The 17,900-nt window shown below is 44.1% G+C and overlaps 1 protein-coding gene across 2 annotated transcripts in view; it reads left to right on the top strand.

Moving 5' to 3' along the window:
* The first annotated feature begins 6,969 nt into the window (after positions 1-6,969).
* The window catches only part of GPRIN3 (GPRIN family member 3), a 34,753-nt gene continuing 23,822 nt past the window's right edge, over positions 6,970-17,900 (top strand). Inside the window, exon 1 of one of the 2 annotated variants that reach the window (XM_059469994.1) lies at positions 6,970-7,219. The gene's annotated coding sequence lies outside the window, so the exon portion shown is untranslated. Of the gene's footprint in view, positions 7,220-7,593; positions 7,707-17,900 lie in introns of those variants that run through there. The other variant, XM_059469996.1, reaches the window with a different exon arrangement.

Here is a 17,900-nt window from a genome sequence, read left to right as displayed (position 1 = left end):
AATAATGTTATTAGAATCATGGCTAGGCATGAGATGCAATAGATGCATGAAAATGCAATAATCTGTAAATGTTTGACTTCTTATTTTAGACTAAAAAAATGATAGATGACTAATAGATACATTATGATGATAGGTACAACATGAATAAAAGCCAAAAGAAAGTAAATCAGACATTTTTACACAGAACACAGGAACAATGTATGCACAGGCAAATTTAAAGAGGATAAGCAGGAATGTTGTTCCACAAAGCACAGTTGCATCACAGACAGTTCTGTGAAAAATAGTGAATATATCCAGGAAACAGAAACACCTGATGTTTTATTTTGTCAGCTGCCTGGAATTAATGTAAAGCTTTCTGTTCCAATGCAGCACTGACAGATTTAGAGATCATATGAACAAGAGATTTCAATCTGGAATTTTTTTTTTGGACTTATGATTCTACACTGACCTATAGTCTATATATTTACTCTTGGGGTTTTGACATTCTCCATATTTTAAAAAGAGCCTCTGTTCTCTTTAGTTCTTTTTATCTTCACTCTTTATTGTTTGTGGTACCTATCCTCCACACTTGTACATATCCATTATTTATCTACTCACCTTGCAGCACCTATCACATCTGCTTTTCATCTCACCTGTTGTATGAAGCAGCAGAAAAATACATGTTGCAGGGGGTAAGCGTGAGCCATAAACATCTCTTGTAGTGGTCCAGGGAATGGTTCTTTTAGTAGCATGAGGAGCAGTTTCTGTCTTGTGCAATGAAACGCAAAGGTATGACAGTAGCTGTGATAGCCCTGCTAAAGGATGTTCTCCTCTGGAATAACACTTTGCACAGCCAAAGAAGTAGGAAGAACTAACCTGCTAACAGAACAAACAGTTTCTTAAACTCAGTGAAAATGTACAAGTGTAAGAGTGATTCCATATCACAGAACTGCATTGGGAAAGTATTTAATTTACATTTACCTTCAGCGCTCACAACCACTCCTTAAAAGAATGCCCAACTGATTTTCTCCTGAAATTTTAAAAATGTCAAAGGCTTTTGATATATACATAATTTAGGTAGAGATGGAGCACTGAGTCCAAAGAACCCATGTGTCTGGTACTGCATTAGCTTAATTTATTGTTCCCAGTAGGCAGCAGTTGTCTGAGCAGATAGATTTTCCAGTCATATTGTTTGACATCATTACAGCTGAATATGCACCAGAATACCATGTGGTGTCTACGTAATAAATCAGCTCATTATGTCTATAATCATTATGATTATGTGTTGTTCCAGGTCTTGGGATTGTTGACATAAAGGGAGGTAAACAGTATAAATTACTGACTCATCAAATCGTTTGTTTTAATTTGTTGAGAAGGGAGAAGGTTATTTTTGTGTGTGTGTGGCCTGCTTCACATGTAGGAACACAGCAATGAATACACAGAATGTGTTAAATGGGAATAGCAGAATGTGAAATGAATCATACCCAATTGTCCTCCTCAGAGTCTGAGGGTGAAAACAGAAGTGTCACAGCACATTGGCCAAAAGTTCCCATCCAACCAAAGGAACCACAGAATCACAGACTGCCACAGGTTGGGAGGGGTCTCTGGGGGCCATCTGGTCCAACACCCCTGTTCAGGCAGGGCCACCTAGATCAAGCTGCCTGGGACCACATCCAAATGGCTTTGGAATGCCTCCAAGGATGGAGACTCCACAGCTTTCTCTGGGCAGGTGTGTCAGTCCTTGGTCACCCTCTCAGACTGTCAGATGGGCAGCCCCAGCGTGTACCAACACCCGGGGTTACTCCTCCCTGCACCTCCTTTGCTGAAATGCCTCAGGTTTCTGTCAGCCCATATCCTCCAGCCCCCTGAGGTGTCTCTGGATGGCAGCACAACCCTCTGATGTGTCAGCCACCCTGCCAGATCTGTGCCACCAGCAAAGCTGCTGAGGGTGCTCCAACATCCAGATCACAAATGAGAATGTTTAATATGCTATTATTTAATGTTATTTAATACTGTTAATATATTAACCCAGTCTTCACCCCTGAGATATATCACTAGTGACTGGCCTACAATTACACTTCTTGCTACTCATCACCACCCTCTGGACTCATCTGTTCAGCCCCTATTCGATCCAGCTTGGTTCATCCAGCTCATACTTCATGTTCACTATGAGAATCTTAGAGGAGTCAGTGCCAAAATCCTTCCTGAAGTGTGGGTGGACAACAATCACTATTCTCATCTACAAAACCATTCATTCATAGGAGTTTATCAAGTTGGCCAAGCACATCTTCCCCTTGGTGAAACCATGTTGACTGTTCTGGACAACTGCCTGATCCCTCCTGTGCCTGGAAACAGTTTCCAAGTCTAACTGCTCCATCACTTTCCAAGGATTGAAGGGTAGTTTACTGGCCTGGGTCCTTCTTCCTGACCTTCTTGTGCATGTCCAGTTTGGTTAAATATTGTCTAACCTGATCCTCGTCCACCAATGCTATGTCCTCTCTGACACAGAGATTCCCCTGGTTTCAGGGACCTGGAATTTCAGAAGGCCAGTCTTGCTAGTAAAGACTGAGGTGAAGAGGGGATGGGATTCTTGCAGCCTTTTCCACGTCCTATGTAAAGAGGTCTCCCATCTCATTCAGCAATGAATGCATCTTCTTCGTCACCTACGTATCCATAGAAGCCCTTCTTGTTGTCTTTGACATTGCTAGACAGATTAAATTCCAGTTGGGCTTTATCTTTCCTAACTTCACCCCTGGATGCTCTGATGATGTACCTCTATTCCTCTCAGGTTACCTGTCCTTGCTTCATCTCCTTGTATGCTTCCTTTTAGTCTCTGAGATCGTCTAGGAGCTCACTGTTCATTCATCCAGAAATTCTGCCTGCCTTCCTCCTCATTGGGATTGATTGCTCCTGAGCTTGGAGGAGGTGATGCTTGAATATTAACCAGCTTTCTTGGACCACTCTTTCCTCTAGGGCTTTATTCCATGGGACTCTACCCTTTGGAAAGGCCAAAATTTGCTGTACAGGGTTGTGAACTTGCTTTTTGTACTCTCCCACCTCCTTCCAGGACCCCAAACTCCACCATCTCACTGTCACTGCTGCCTTTAAGCCTCACATTTCCAGTGTGCCCCTCCTTGCTGGTGAGCAGGAGGTGCATGAGCACCTCTCCTCTGCTCCTCTGTCGCTTGGATGAAGAAGCTGATGTACCCCAAGGACCTCCAGGATTGCCTGTATCCTACTGTGCTGTCCCTCCTGCATATGCTGGGGTGGTTGAAGTTCCCCATGAGGACCTTCACAGCTCAGACAGAAGCAAAAGCTGTCAAGAGGTGCATGGCAAGATGCAAAAACATTTTCACAACGCTGTAGAAATTCACATGCTTACACATTTTTCACTGCAATTTGACATAAGTGCCAGAGGTACAGCAGTAAGCTCATGGATGCAGAGGGGTTTAGGACCACTGTAAAAAACATCCCAAATATTGTGCTCCCTCACAGTGGCATACTATTTGTTCAATGCAGTTTTATTTATATCCCTTCTATTATTATTCTTATAAAGACCAAAATGTTTAAAGGAAACATTCTTAAATATGACCAGCAGAACCTATTATTTCTAGCCATAAACTGTACTATCAGTCCCAGTCTAATGATCCAGGAGAGTTATTATGTGGCCAAACAGTGCATCCATTTGTGAGGTGCCTGGCACAGCCCATTAGGTGTGTGAGAGGTAAAGCGAGATGCTGTGTAATACCAGGAATGAGTATTTACTCTGCCCTGCTGGTCAGACAGAAAGTGCATGATCACAGAACACATGCACCACATCCCCCTGTGTGTGGTAGGGTGTTTTTTCTTGATGCATTTGTCTCTAATGATACAGCTGTCAACTGCAGCTATCACACCAGAGGACCTGCACCTTCTTTGGCTCAGCTCCTGGTCCCAAATAAACATATTCACCCAGCCATTCAACTTGTTTTTCACACTAATGGAAAGTAAAGTTATGAGTGTCTTCATGAAAGCATAAATGTTAAATGACTGTATTCAGCATAAATTTGCTCTTCATTGCCCTTTTCAGCTCTACCTTGAACTGAAGTCTTGCTGGGGAAAAGTTATGCTTCTTTTTACTTTTTGAAGTATTCTTAACTCCTTTTCCTAAAGAAGACATGAAAGATATTGCATTAAAATAGAGGCTTCCACACAACTTAAATTTGTTATTAATGTCATCAAAACTCATCAAAAAATGTTAAGAAATATGGTAGAAGCAGTGCAATAACAACAGGCCTAATCCCCACCAATGCAAATTTGCCTAGCACTACTGAAGTCAATGAAGCCACACTAGTTTAGGCCAAATACTCATCTTCTCAACATGTGATACCACTATTCATTTTGATAAATCATCACATCTAATTTTTTTTTCAGCTACAGTAAGGAAATTTTTTGAGCTACAGTAAGGAATTTCTTAGCCCGACAGTGATAAAGTTTGATGAGATTTTAAAATACACTACAGGAGTCAAGGGCACTGCAGAAGTGTGGCTGTCATTCTGATGGCTAATTGGACTGTGACAGCTCATAAACACCCAGGTTCCTGTTGCCTTGAGCTCTGGTCTAACACATATCAAAATATAAAGCCTCTGCAGTTACATTTATGCTTCCACCTCAGACAATACTAGTAAGTTAAAGAGGTTGCATTCTTTATTATTCTCATTATTATTGAGATCTATGCACACACTTAATTTTAAGCAGGTTGACTTTATTTAAAGTTCTAAGTGCAATGCCTAAAGCTAAGCAGCCATCTATGTGCTGTCCTCAGTATGAATACTTTTTTGCATTGAGACCTACAAAAAGCCAGAATAAACTCAATAGCTGGAGATTGAAGCAGAAAAAAGGATGGATAAGTAGTAGCAAATTGGCCATGACTCACAGGTGATTAAGGCAGTTAAACATTCAGATAAATAAATCAGAATTATCTAAATCTTTAGTTTGCATTGATATGGTGACACATTGATGTGATGAGATGTGATGACTTTTCTTGACAATAGGAACAGTGGCTAGCAGACTGCAGAACTCATCACAGGGTTTAGAAAATCCTTTAGAGGTCTTTCAAACCAATATTGCCTAATGTACCAAATGAAGCCATTACATGGCAGACTGTGGTTCAGGGAAGAGTAAAGGGGAAAAAACAGGTATGAGAGAATTCATAAACAAAGAGGCCATGCCCAAAGTGCATCATCTCAATCAGCTTCTGCAACGACATGAGTCTCTGTAACACCTCTTCACAGACAGAAGAAAGGTTTATCTGAACTCAGCAGGAAAACATATGGACACTAGTTATGAGGTGAATGAGCATGCAGGGACTTGAAGAAAAAAGGTCCCATTTCCTCTCTTTTTTGCCTCAGAATGCCAATTTCCCACAGGTTCTGGGACTGAGTCCTCCACATGCTCTGAAGTTGCTTCAGACACAACAGCCCATAGAAAAGCTCCCTAGTCTTTCCAGCTGAATGCATATAACTCTTCTTGCTGTGACTTTCAAGGCTGAATTGTCAACAGAAAGGTCTCTCAGGATTCCGGATAAGGAGCCTCATGCTTAGGAAGGTTTATGAAAACAAGACTAATTGTAATTTTCCCCTGCTGAGTAGCCTGTGAGGTCCCACAAAGTCCTTGCAGCTGCAAGGCCTGTAAGTGCTGACAGCTATCTCCTCATAAAAGTGTGATTGCTGACAAAAGGAAATTGCATCATCCAGCCTTTTTCCTTCTTTATGAAAAAAAGGGAAGTTCCCCTTTAGTAATGTTAATGGCAGGAGGATTAATTCTAGGAAGTTTGGCAATGTTTCTTTAAAAATAGTTCATTTAGCAGAATAATGAAGAGGAGTTGAACACTGACTCAGTTTGCCAAGCTGACCTTGTATTCCTCATTCAGATGTGGGCACAGGGAGGACCAGGCTTTATTCAGCCCTCCAGACCAAAAAAAGTAACAAAATTGCGAAGAGAACAAACTAAAGAAGAGCTACTGGGAAGCCTTGGATGTGCTAGTGTTGTAAATCTTCTCCTGATAAAGTGTGATGCTCTCTCCAATCTCCTTCCAGTGATGGATGCTTGGGCTGTTCAGGCTTTTAAGAGCATTGCTGGATTGGCTTTGGCATATGGGAAAAAGTAGTTATTGTAGGTGAACGTTGAAAACATCTCTTGAATTTTTCATGCTTAAATAGCTGTCAGAAAGCCACATTCAGGAATGGCTACTACACAAATATAAGCTGATCTCAGTGGCTGCTGTGGGGAAAGAAATTATATTTGCTATGGTAGGAAATATAAGGTGTTTTTCATGATCACTTAACTCTTGAGTCAAGGAGATTTAGGATCAATAACTGAGGTGGAGGGTGTTTGTTAAAGCAGTAAATAAAATATGGGTCCATTCATAAGGATCAAGGGAATATGATTCACTTATGCCTACAATGTTTAGGCATGAAAATTATTTTTGAGATATCCCGTTCTTTTTTTTTTTCATATTGCAACAGAGCTCTCTTCACAGCTTGTCCTACAGTTTTGGCTTGTTTTTGTTATTTTTTTAAATCCTGCTCCTATTCATCCCTAAAGGATTGCAGAAGAGTGAAAACCTTCTCGGCTGAAAACCTGTACTTGACTTGAGTCTCCGGGCACTGCAGAACCATTTCCTGTGATTGCAGCAGAGAGAGATAAAATTCCACTGTGGTGGGAATAAAACGAAATTAGATCAAAGATTTCCGGATAATTAAGATTTCCAAACCAAACCCTCTTTTTCGCTTGACTCCACTATTTTTTTTTTTCCCCAGGCAAACAGGGCAGCGCTTCACACAGGAAGCCACATCTGCCTATCAAAAACAAGCACCCAAACTGAAAGCGTGACAGGAGCCGGAGCGCATTTGCATGCGCTGCGATTCCCGGCGCTAACCTGTGCCTCCACCCGCGAGCAGAGAGCTCGGGAGCTGCTGCCGGGCTGCCGCGCACCATGCACGGCTGGCACAGGTGGATGGAGCTGCCGGGTGTGAGGTGTCAGCTCCTGGCTCTGCTGCCGTGAAGCAGCTCAGTTTTGGCTTAGGAGCCGGAGAGAAGACGGCTAGAAGAGGTGGCAATACTGAGCGGCTCCCGGGGGGCTGCCAGGGAACCTGCTCAGCCCTGATGGAGGACAGGAGCCGCCAGCTCCCGCGCTATCAGAGCCAGGAGAGGCCCGGGGTGGGGCTGGCGCCAGCGGGAAATGTCTCCCTGGCAGCAGGTACGTGTGTGTCCGCGCCCTGCGTGCGCTTCGGGCGGGCTCGGGGCGGGCTGCGGGGCCAGCGCTCCGGGGCTGCCGCCGCTGCGGGGTCAGCGTTCCGGGGCTGCCGCTGCGGTCGCTGCCCGCCGGCGGGGCCCGGGAGCTGCCCCGGTCCGCTGCGGCCGCGGGGGGAGCCCGGCCCGGCCCGGCGCCGCAGCCCCGCCGCTCCCGCCCCCCGAGCCGGCCGGAGCCGCAGCTCCGCGGACGGCGGCGGAGCCCGAGCTGCCCGCGCTGCCCGTGCCCCTCGGCGGCGGCGGCACGGATCGCCTCCGTCCTGCCCCCGCCCAAGCGGAGCCCTCCTCCCTGCCTGCCTGCCTGCCGCGCTCCTCCCGCCGCCGCACAGCCCGAGGAGCGGCTTGTTTTCCTGCCCGGATGATGGATTTCTCCGCAAGGTCATCCCTGCCCGCGGCGGCGGCGTGCCCGCGGCTCCCCCGGCGCCGCCGCGGAGGTAAGGGGCGGGAGAGCGGAGCGGGCTGGCAGGGCACCTGCACGGCCCGCACACACCGGAGAGCAGCGGGCTGGGTGTGCGGGCCGGTGCCGGGGCGAGGCGGGCGTGCCTCGCCCTGCCGAGGGGCCGAGCCGAGCCCAGCCGTGCCCCGCTCCGAGGCAACGGGGCTGCGGCCGCCCCGCCGAGCGGGCACCCGCGGGTGGAAGCGGCCGGGCCGGCCCCGAGGGCGCCTCTCTCATCCTCTACTCGTTTCTACCGGCGCTTGGAAGCGACTTGGGCTGAGACATGGTCCGGGAGTGCGGAAAACTTAAGCAAAGAAATAAAAAGGTGGCGGGAATATTGCTGAGATGTCCCCCGCCGCCGGGACGGGCCGGGGGATGCGCGGCGCGGTCGCCACGGCAACGAGCCCGCGGTGCCGCAGGAGCGCGGAGGATGCCCCGGAGGCGCGGGGTGACCCCGGCCGCCGCCCGGAGCGCGGATCGGGGACAAGGGGTGCCCCCGGGCCGAAGCAGGGCGGTGAGGGTGAGCTCGGTACCCCCGGCTGCTTGTCAGAGGAGCCCGCGGCTCCCAGACCGTGGTGGTGAGGCGGCTCTCGGCCGAGAGCAGGAGGGTCCGCGGGGGTTGCGGGCTGGGGTGTCACGGTCAGGGAGCATCGCGCCGTGAGGACTGGCCAGGTGATGTCCCTTGCCTGGCTCAGGGCGTTGGGGCTGGGCACGAATCCCTCACGGCCTTTTCTTTCTCTTGCTGTAGTTGGTGGTAAAACTAGTGATGATGTCAGCTCCTGGTCTGTGGCTTTGTGTTGTCTACATTCAGCTTGTGTTCTGTGCCCCATACAGGCCTTGGCTTCATTAATGCTTTATTCCTTCATCCTTTTTTTGTCAAGGAAGATAATAATGCTAGTGGCGGGTTTTTTATCGTAAGACATTACTATGGTCCCATAGCCTAACCTCTTCCATAATATAAAGCAGAGACTATTCCCCAGTGGTTCCAATGTCTGGCCCACCAGCCTCTTCAAACAGTCTTGATTAAATGACTTCTAACGATGGAATTGACTACATTCCTGGATAATTTGCTCCAATTTTTAATCGCTTTGTTAAACGTTTGCATCTCTTTTCCCCTTTGTACTTTTCTGACTTCATCTTCCAGCTACTAGATCTTGTAATGTTTTGCCTGTCAGATTAAATAGCTATCTAGTTTCAGATCATCTCTCTCTGCTCAAGTATTTAAGGGCAGTAATTAAATAGCCACTTAGCATTGTCTCTGATGAGATAAATAGACCTGACTCCTTGGTCTCTCCCTGGAATGCAGATGCTCCCCAGGAGAAATGTCTGGGCTGCTGTTCTGTGAGCCTGCACCAGCATCCTCCGGTGCTGCACAGCAGCAGGGTTCCAGGAAGGCCCTCGTTAATGTCACGTGTGGAGATAATAACCTCGTGCTCAGTATTCCCCTGTCTATTCACCCAGTGGTACAAACTTTTCTTTCCCACGACTACACGGTGGGAACTTCTGTTCCATTAGTTACAGGCAGTGATCTCTGCACTTCTTTGGAAGCCAAGGTTTTCTCAGAAGCTGGTTGTCCGGAGCATTTGAATTAAATATTGCTACATTTATACCTTTGGATCTGCCTATATTAGAGTTTTTTCCCTCCTCAGTTCACCTCACTTCTGTGGAGTTTGCAGCTCAGGAATCACAAGAGAGCTCTGGTGTCCTCTAGAAGTCAGAAGGGCTTCTTTTCCCAGGATCTCCCTCCTAAAGGTCTGTCTTCTACCCAGCCAACTTCAAATAAGTTTAAGGTATCTTGGAGTAAAAGGTACTAAGAAGTTACACTGAGTAATGTATAAACTGCAAACTGAGAGTGTCCATTACAGTGAATTGCTTTTGTAACTGCTTTTGTTCAGCTGTGCCTCCAAGTTTTGGTGAGAGAAAGAGAGAATTGCTTTCCTGTCTTAAAGAGAAGTAAATCCCACCCCTGGCTCTGGTGTCTAGGCTGACATACACAGTGTCATTATTTTGAGAGTCTTTAACCTGAACGTCGTGAGTTTTACTTGCTCTGAAGTGTGCTTAAGCCTGGACTACAGCTCTCTAGAAAGCACAATATCTGAGAGTATGGGCAAGAGGTTAGGTGGCTTTGACAGAATATTGTCATTTTTTCCAGCAGCACATAGGTAGCATCTTGAATCTCAACAAAATGATGAGATTGAATAGTCTGAAGGCACCTTCTGTGGGAGATGGTACAAAACAAAGTTCTTTGAAATTAATTTTTTTGTTAGGTTTGAGGTTGTTTTTATTTTTTGTTTGGGGGTTATGTGTTTGTAACCACCTTGACTTGCCCTGTCTTTGAGCTTAATACACAGTGAGGGAGGGAAGGTGGTGTAAGGGGTCTGGAAATTAAAGGTCTTTACATGCAGACCATCCCATAGAGTAAGTGATGTGATGATGCCTGTGAGTAAGGTTTGTTTGCACAAATAACGATAGCAGGTTTCAGCCTTTAGAATGACCTAGTTGTCTTCAAAGTGTTAAAATTAAGAACAGGACATTCTGACTGTGTAACAACTTAAATGTCAGGACAAAGAGTGTTATTGAGATTTCATGAAGATTTTTTTATTACAAGTCTCAGAAAATGCCTATTCATAAGATTTCATGAAGTATACACAGTGGTGCACTAAATATAAACAGTCTGAAAGATCATCACAGAGCTCAGTTATCACATCTGATTGAATGGAGCTCCAGAATTCTGCTGAATTTTCTACAGGCTGGTGTAAGCATCTTAAGAATTGTTTCTCAAGTGTTTGTCCAATTCTATATCTCCCCAATATGAAATTATGAAATGTTGCTACCTGAAAGGTATCTTTCCCTCACCCATTCAAACTCCCCTTCTGTCCCCCAGGTTGGGATAATATCTCTGAGTTTTTTCAACATATGCTTTCCTTTCTCATGGTTGCACCTTTTCTCCAACTCCTTTTGCAATCAGAATAATATTGTGTGTGTTTCCTTGGGGTGGCTGGTCCCAAAAATTACACATTTCTTAATTATGAAGCCCAGCATTAAGAATAGTGGCTGGTAATTAATTCTACAGGCTGTTAATTAATTGTAAACAGACAGAAGATGGTATTTTTGAGGCTTGCTGAAGACTGAGAGGACTAGGTTGGACAGATTTCACTAGCAAAATACTATGGCAGTGGTAAAATTTGTCAGATTTGGGTCCCAAAACTGTTACTGACACTGTTATTTTTAATACCATAAACTCCCTCTGTCATACTCAGGCAAAGCTAAGGGGAACAACATTCTGCCTCCAGTTTGTGAAATGCTCACTGCTGTGGGAGTACCAGCAATCTGCTCGTAGTCTCACAGCTACAGGCAGAACAAAATTTCCTAACTGAGAATTATGCTCCTAGCAGCACATCACTTCTTAATTTATAACTCCCACATTAAAAGCAGAGTTAGGATACAGGCTGAATCTGCTGCCTTTGTGGATTTAGGAGCAATCCTGGATTAAGACCTGATGTTACCTAATTTAGGTAAACATCACCTACTTGAGAGTCAGAACAAAAAAAAAGATGGATAATTTTACTAGGGGAAAACAAGTTCTGGACATATTCTGAATGAAATTAAATTACTGTCTTATAGGAAAAGTTTTTGAAAGTATATGTAAATACAGTTTACTTTTGCAAATAGTAGAAATAGAAATATATACATATATCTTTTATTATATATATGGACTTTGAACTCAGTAACAGTTCTATAGGAACAAAGACTGGTGCTGATTAAAAATTTAATCACACATGATCAGTTACTTATTAACATCGAGTTATTTGTCTCTTGGGAGTCTGTGGCTAGGAGCTCACATTTGTAGATTGGCAGCAGATCCTGGAGTGTTGAGGTGTCAGCATGCTGCTGAGTAAATAGGGAAGAAAATGCAGTGCCAACACCTGCAACTCCCTGCAGGCTGTGCAGGGGGAGAAAGGCAAAGAAGAAGGTGGGCACTCGAGTAGGAATGACTGGGAACCAGCATAATAGCATTTTGCACCTATTTGTCCTCTGTCAGCAGTGGACAAGTGCACAAGTGGTGCACTTGATGAGAATAATTAAGTGGAGGGAAGAATGCCAACAATGACAAATATTACCATGCATTATGGTAAAAGAGTGCTATAGGTGTGTTCACAGAGGGCGGATTAAATTCTTTCCCCTCATCTCCCCCATGCCTCTAAATTCTCCCCCATGCCTCTAAAACTGTGATCCTGTGTAAGAAAGCTTGGTGGCAGGTATGGAAGCTATTACCACAGCCAGCTTCAGCCAGACATCCAGGAAGATACAGTATCTATTCAATTATCCAGGAAAAAGTGTCCGTGTCTATGATATCTCCGAGGGTAGTTGTTAGCAACACGTGCTACTTCTACTGATTGTTTTACTGTACTTATTATACATTAGGAGAACGTGGTAGTAACAGCTGAGCTTGCTTATTCCTCCCTCTGACAGTAGATCTTTTAGAAGAGTGAGGAGTTAATCAAGGGGGACAGAGACAACCCAGTGCTCTATTAAATTGTTGGTGTCTTTGCTATCAGCATTGCCACATGCTACTGGTGTCTGTGGCTAACATAGAGGAGACCAGTTCTGAGCTGAGGCTGAAAGCTTGTATCGCTTGGCAAGTGGTTACAATTCATTTTCCAGTCTCATTTATATCACTGTTGTCTAGCTTTGGAGAAGAAATATTATGCTGAGGGAGTGGGGGAGAAGTTTTTTAGAAGAGGATCACAAGAAGTATGTGTTCTGAGATATTTATCATCTCCCTCTCAAGCAATCCTCACAGTCAAATTCAACTATGATAAAACAGATATGAAGCACATTGCTAGACAGGAATCTTCACTGTGGTCTGGTGACCTCCTGATCCAGGAAGCAGCAGCATTGCTAAGTTGAAAAGCATTCATATCTTCTGTGGATTGATTGTGGTTACATGGTAATAACACACCCCCTCCCATTTGTGTGCCTGTGCATTAATGCACACACAAGCTGGTGAAGATCAGTGTTCCCTGAAGCTTTGGCAGTCTGGATGATTCCAGCAAGAGTTATGTTAGTGCTCCAGTTAGCTACAGCCATGGACTAAAGCATAGGGCAGGACTGAAGGGACTACTGCAGGAAAAAGAGCCTGCCACAGGACTACTCTTACTTGCTGAAAAAAACATACACCAAATATAAGCAGAACGTAGTGACCAAACATTCAGCTTTGGAAAGACATCTCTAACTTATTTTCCCTTTTTCTGTTTTGTTTTTGGTTTGTTTTTTTTTTTTTTTTTGTTTGTTTTTTTGGTTTTTTTGGGGGTTTTTTTGTTGTTTTTTTTTTTCCTGCTAAATGGACAAGGTGTTTCTAAAAATATTGAGAAGTAATCAATGTTTGCCTGAATTCTCACAGTGACACCTCTATCCTGAGATTCTCCTGTAGTTCAGTGATGATAATTAATACTGTCAGCTTTTCAAAGTCATCATGCAATTATCACCAGTTGGCATTTTTATCTGGATGAACAGGATGGCTTTCTATATGCACATGTGCCTTCCTACTTCTTTTGGAGAACATTGAACAAATATTAGCTACTGCAGTTGGAATCCCAGACTGCATTCTAATGGTGAAAATCTTTTTCCCAGTGATGCTAATGTGCAAACAAACAAAGTTCAGTTTTTAAAAGGGAAGTCAAACAAGAAAAAAGGCAAAACGAAACAAAAAGATGTGCAATTATTTTTAATATTCTTCATGCAAAAACCCAACAGATTGAAACAGAGGCCTTGAATACTATGCTACATTATGACTAATCTGAAAAAGATACTATAAAAAGCAATGGCTCATCTCAAATGTTGACAGTGGAGTCAGTGGAGAATTAATTCAGGAATTTTCTGGTTACTCCAGGACCCCTCTTTACATGCATGAAATAATCACTAGAAAGCTGAGAAAATCAGGCAAGATGTTATCATGGAAAGAGTGGGAATTTCCAGTTTGAGATAACAAAGGATCTGATGTTTACCTTAAATTTGCATAAACAGGAGTCAATTCATGAACATCTATGTGGGAAAAAAAATATGTCGTTAGGCATAATTTTCAGATGGATGGATTTTTCCTTTCCTGGGTGAAACAGAGAAGGAAAAGAACAGTAGCCTGCTTACTAATCTGCTTTTTCATGGTTTTGGGAAGAGATGAGTGTTCCTCTTGGTAGCAAGTAGAGCTGGCACGTGGTTTCTCTGGTCAGGGAAATGTGATGTTTGCCAGTTTTGGGGTGAGCAGAGTCCCTTAACCTAGAGCCAGCCTGGCTGAAAGTTATTTTCTATTTGTGGGCAGTCATTTTGTCTTAGTAAAGAAACTGTTAAAATGTTTTGAAGTGCAAGGACTAGTGGTTTACTTTCAATGTATTGCCAGTGAGATCTTAATCCAGAAAGCAGTGTGTCTGCTGAGTGCCCAGAGAACAGTCCCTTCCCTTCCAGAGGCCCCAGGACTCTGTGGAGTTTTGCTAAAAACAGGGTCAAATAACAGGTTAAGTCTGCGAAGTTGGTATAACAAAGCAAGTAAGAAATTTTCCAGCAAAGAAGGTGATGTGGACAGGGCCCTGTTGCATTTTAGCCAGTCTCTGTTTTTCTTAGACTGCTGGAGCTGCAGTTCAGAGAAGCTTCCAGGGGCCTTTGGGCACTGCGGAATGAGTCAGATATCACCAGGTCCCAGCTTCAGAAAGTGGAGAGGTGTAAAAGTCGCCTAAATCTCCCCAGCTCAGCTCTCCTGGAAGCAGTCTGGCTGCTGAGGTCTTGTGTAGGAGCGACGGGGGTCACGCACGGTAGGGACGGACGGAGACGAGATCTCTTTGAAGCCAAGTCGTCTAACTTGTAGTTTAGTGCAAAGGGCGTGGGTGCAGGGCCCTGTTGCGAGCCGCCAGCCGCAGCTCGGAGCAGGCCCGAGAGAAGAGAGGCTTAAAGTGTAAGAGAGTCAACGGCAAAGGTTTAAGAGCAGAGAGCATGTAGAAAGGAGGGGGTGAAGAAGTGCAGAGGGAAGACAAAGAGACAAAGAAAGAAAAGGGTGCGAAGAGGAGCGCGAGAGTGAGCAAAAAATTAAGGGAGAAGAGAGATAAGAGAGCGTGAAAAAGAGAGAGCAAAAAGAGAGCGAAGCTCCCATTACAACACAATAAATCATCTTAAGTGTGAATATGCAGATTCTCATTAACCAATCTACTACAGCATGCATATCTTATAACATTTCCACACAACCTATAAGAATCACTACGTTACCATAGTATGTTTATGTGTTAAACCCTAAATCTTATTCTTTGGGCCCCATGTGCCAAGCTGCAAGGCCTGCTCTGACTCTTTAGGCCTGCCTGCTTGCAGAGGGAATTGTTTCCTCCAGGGGGGATTACATTCAACTGGTCACAACTAAGGTATCTCGAAGATTGCTTTCATTTCAATCTCACTTATAGTTTCTATGTTCTCAAAATCTTTTGCCGGCAGTCATATTTAAAAGGCTTTCTTGTTTCATCCTCCCCAACAGTCTTAGCCAGCCCTTTGGCTAGGAAATGCTGAAGGATAATTACACTTCAGTGTTTAACAAACTAAAGGGTCACTTTCCTTACAGTCACTCTCCTCCCTCTGCACTATCAGTTTCATGAAAAACGTCACACAATTGAAAGATTAAGGTTGAGATGACTCATTAAGAAAATTATGGAATAAAATAAGCATGCTGGGGAGTGTAGTTAGGATAGAAGTAATAGTGATAAAATACTTGTCAGAAAGATGATAGTCTTGAGAAGGACTGTGAGGAAACAAGATGACAGAATTATTCCACTCCAAAAGGCTGGCATTTCAGAACTTTCTGTAATACTGATGCACACCACAGCCTCTCCATGTTAATTACAATAAAAATGTTAATCTTTCCCTTGAGGTTAATAGTTAGGGAGTATCTGTTAAAAGCTGTTAGAAGAGGCTATGAAGGTTTGCATGAGTTTGAGGACTGAAATTTCTGCCCAAGCTAAGCAGTAGCCTTACAAGATCTGCTGTTTTTCAGTACTCCATGAAATAGCATCAGTTTCCAGCTGTCAATAGGGACAGGTATCCCATCTACAAAGTCAGCTGTGGTGACATTTGACAGTTCTTAGTTGCAGCACGAAAGGCATTTTCACAGAAAGGGTAAGAGGGGTTTTAAGGAGGAACCTCAGGTGCATGGCATAGCAGAATAAAGTGACCAGGCTTTCAGGTCCCTGCCTGCTGCCCCATTCTTCAAATAAAGCTGTTCATGCCATAGGTGAGAGCATTGGTAACTGCAAATGTGCTTTCACCTACCTCAGCTAAGAGCTGCTTAGACTTGGAAGCTGTCACTGCATATGGTGGCTTCAGGTTGGGGCTGTGCAGAATCTGTGCCTGAGAACACAGGGCTCATCAGCTGAATTCAGCCCATGGTTTTGGCTGTGTGCTGGTGGTGCTAAAAATGCATGAGGATGCACTGTGAACTATGACTGAGGAATGATAGTGGTTCATTCATTTCCTGAGAAGTCAAGCAAGCTGCATCAGGAGCTGCAGAGGAGTTTTAACTAATGGGTACTACAAAAGGATTAGCTTCATTAATTTAGCTGCGTGTGCTTTTGGCACTCAGGAATTAATCCAGCCTTTATTGATTGTTTTGAGTCTCAATTAACTTGATGCCTAGGAAGGGGAAGGGACAAGTAGTTTCCTCCTGCATATAGCAGGCAAAGAAACTCAGAGATGGTCTTTTCTTTGATGAGAAAAGGGATTTTTACTTCCTCTCAGGTTTGGGGTATGCATTAACTTAAGGAGCAATTCAAAGCTCAAGTCATGGGGCCACAGTGCAATAAAAGCAGATAATACCCTATCATAAAGCCTGGGAGCTTTCCCTGAGAAATACTCTTCTATTAAATGGTCTATTTGAGAATTGCTTCCAGCTGGACCATGCTTGGCCATTATCACATAAACATGTGAGTTGATATTGGGAAATAGGAGAACAGTATTTATCCAGTTCAAAAGATGCTCATAATATGTAGGGCCTCAAGGGAATACTGCTTGGAAAACAAATTTTCATAATAAAATGACCTATTTTAGAGTTACAATTTTCCATGCTGGAGGGGACACAAAGGTAGCAGGATGCTTGCCAAAGAGATGGACAATGAGCACACTCACACTTGCTCCTTAATAAGAACATGAGTGGACTGAATCTATTCATGAGATAGTACCCTGGGGTTTTGGGGTGGGTTTTTTTTGTTGTTTGTTTGGGGCTGGGTTTTGGTTTGGTTTTTTTCCTAATTTTTTTCCTCTAGATTCTTGCATGGCAGACTATTTGTATGTGTTTGTTGTATCCAGATTGGCATGCCTGCAGGAATATGAGCAGACCTTCCTACCAGCAGCCAGCTCAAACATGGAGATGACAGGGAGAGAACCCACACAATGTCTGAGCCATTCCTTAAAAAGCCTTAGGAGAGGAAAATTAAGTAAAAGGACTGCAAAGCTAATAATAGTTTCCTTAAGTATGTACCAGGAAAGCGAGCTTCAATTACATTATGCCTGTAATATTTTGATCCCGAGAACGGAGCTCTGTAAGATGTGTTATTTGCTGTTACTCATCAGTTCCGTCTGTGTGGATGCTCCAGGACAATTCATGTGGTGGTGGTTCCTCCAGGAGCAGAGCCTGCCTTCTAGTGACTAATGAATGCCACCTACTCAGCTTTAGTTTGTCTCATTCTCTCATTTGTCTGTTGAACCCCTTCTTCTTTTTCAATGTGATCTATAATCTTGACTTCAGCAATCAAAATTAGTCTTTAATGACCACACGAATTCAACCAGTTGGCAATCAGAGCCACACCTGTTATTGTAAAAATCATATCAAAGTCAGTAGCTAACATGCTGCTCAGAGCAGGAAACTTAATTAGATGGGTGAAATTTGACCTTGCAGTTAAAGGCTGTAATTCCTTTGTCGTTTACAGGAGGTGAATCTGGCCTTTTACCAGAGGTACCTAACCAGAGGTACTAAATTAATATGAAATTGTTCCAAATACCATAGTTGCCGTTCTGACAGGAAGCCAAACTACATCATCCTTTCAGTCCTCCTGTCTTAGATGGCTGATTCATAATGAATGTAGGGCAGATGAGGTAGAGATGAATGAAAAGTGTCTGTTTTCTAGTAGACCATATGGTGACTCTTTTGCACTGTACAGTTAAAGAC

Source organism: Ammospiza nelsoni, chromosome 4 (assembly GCF_027579445.1).
Source record: "Ammospiza nelsoni isolate bAmmNel1 chromosome 4, bAmmNel1.pri, whole genome shotgun sequence".
NCBI classification, from domain to species: Eukaryota; Metazoa; Chordata; class Aves; order Passeriformes; family Passerellidae; genus Ammospiza; species Ammospiza nelsoni.
Note: the sequence above shows the minus strand (reverse complement) of the source record. Positions and strands in the feature narration are given on the sequence as shown.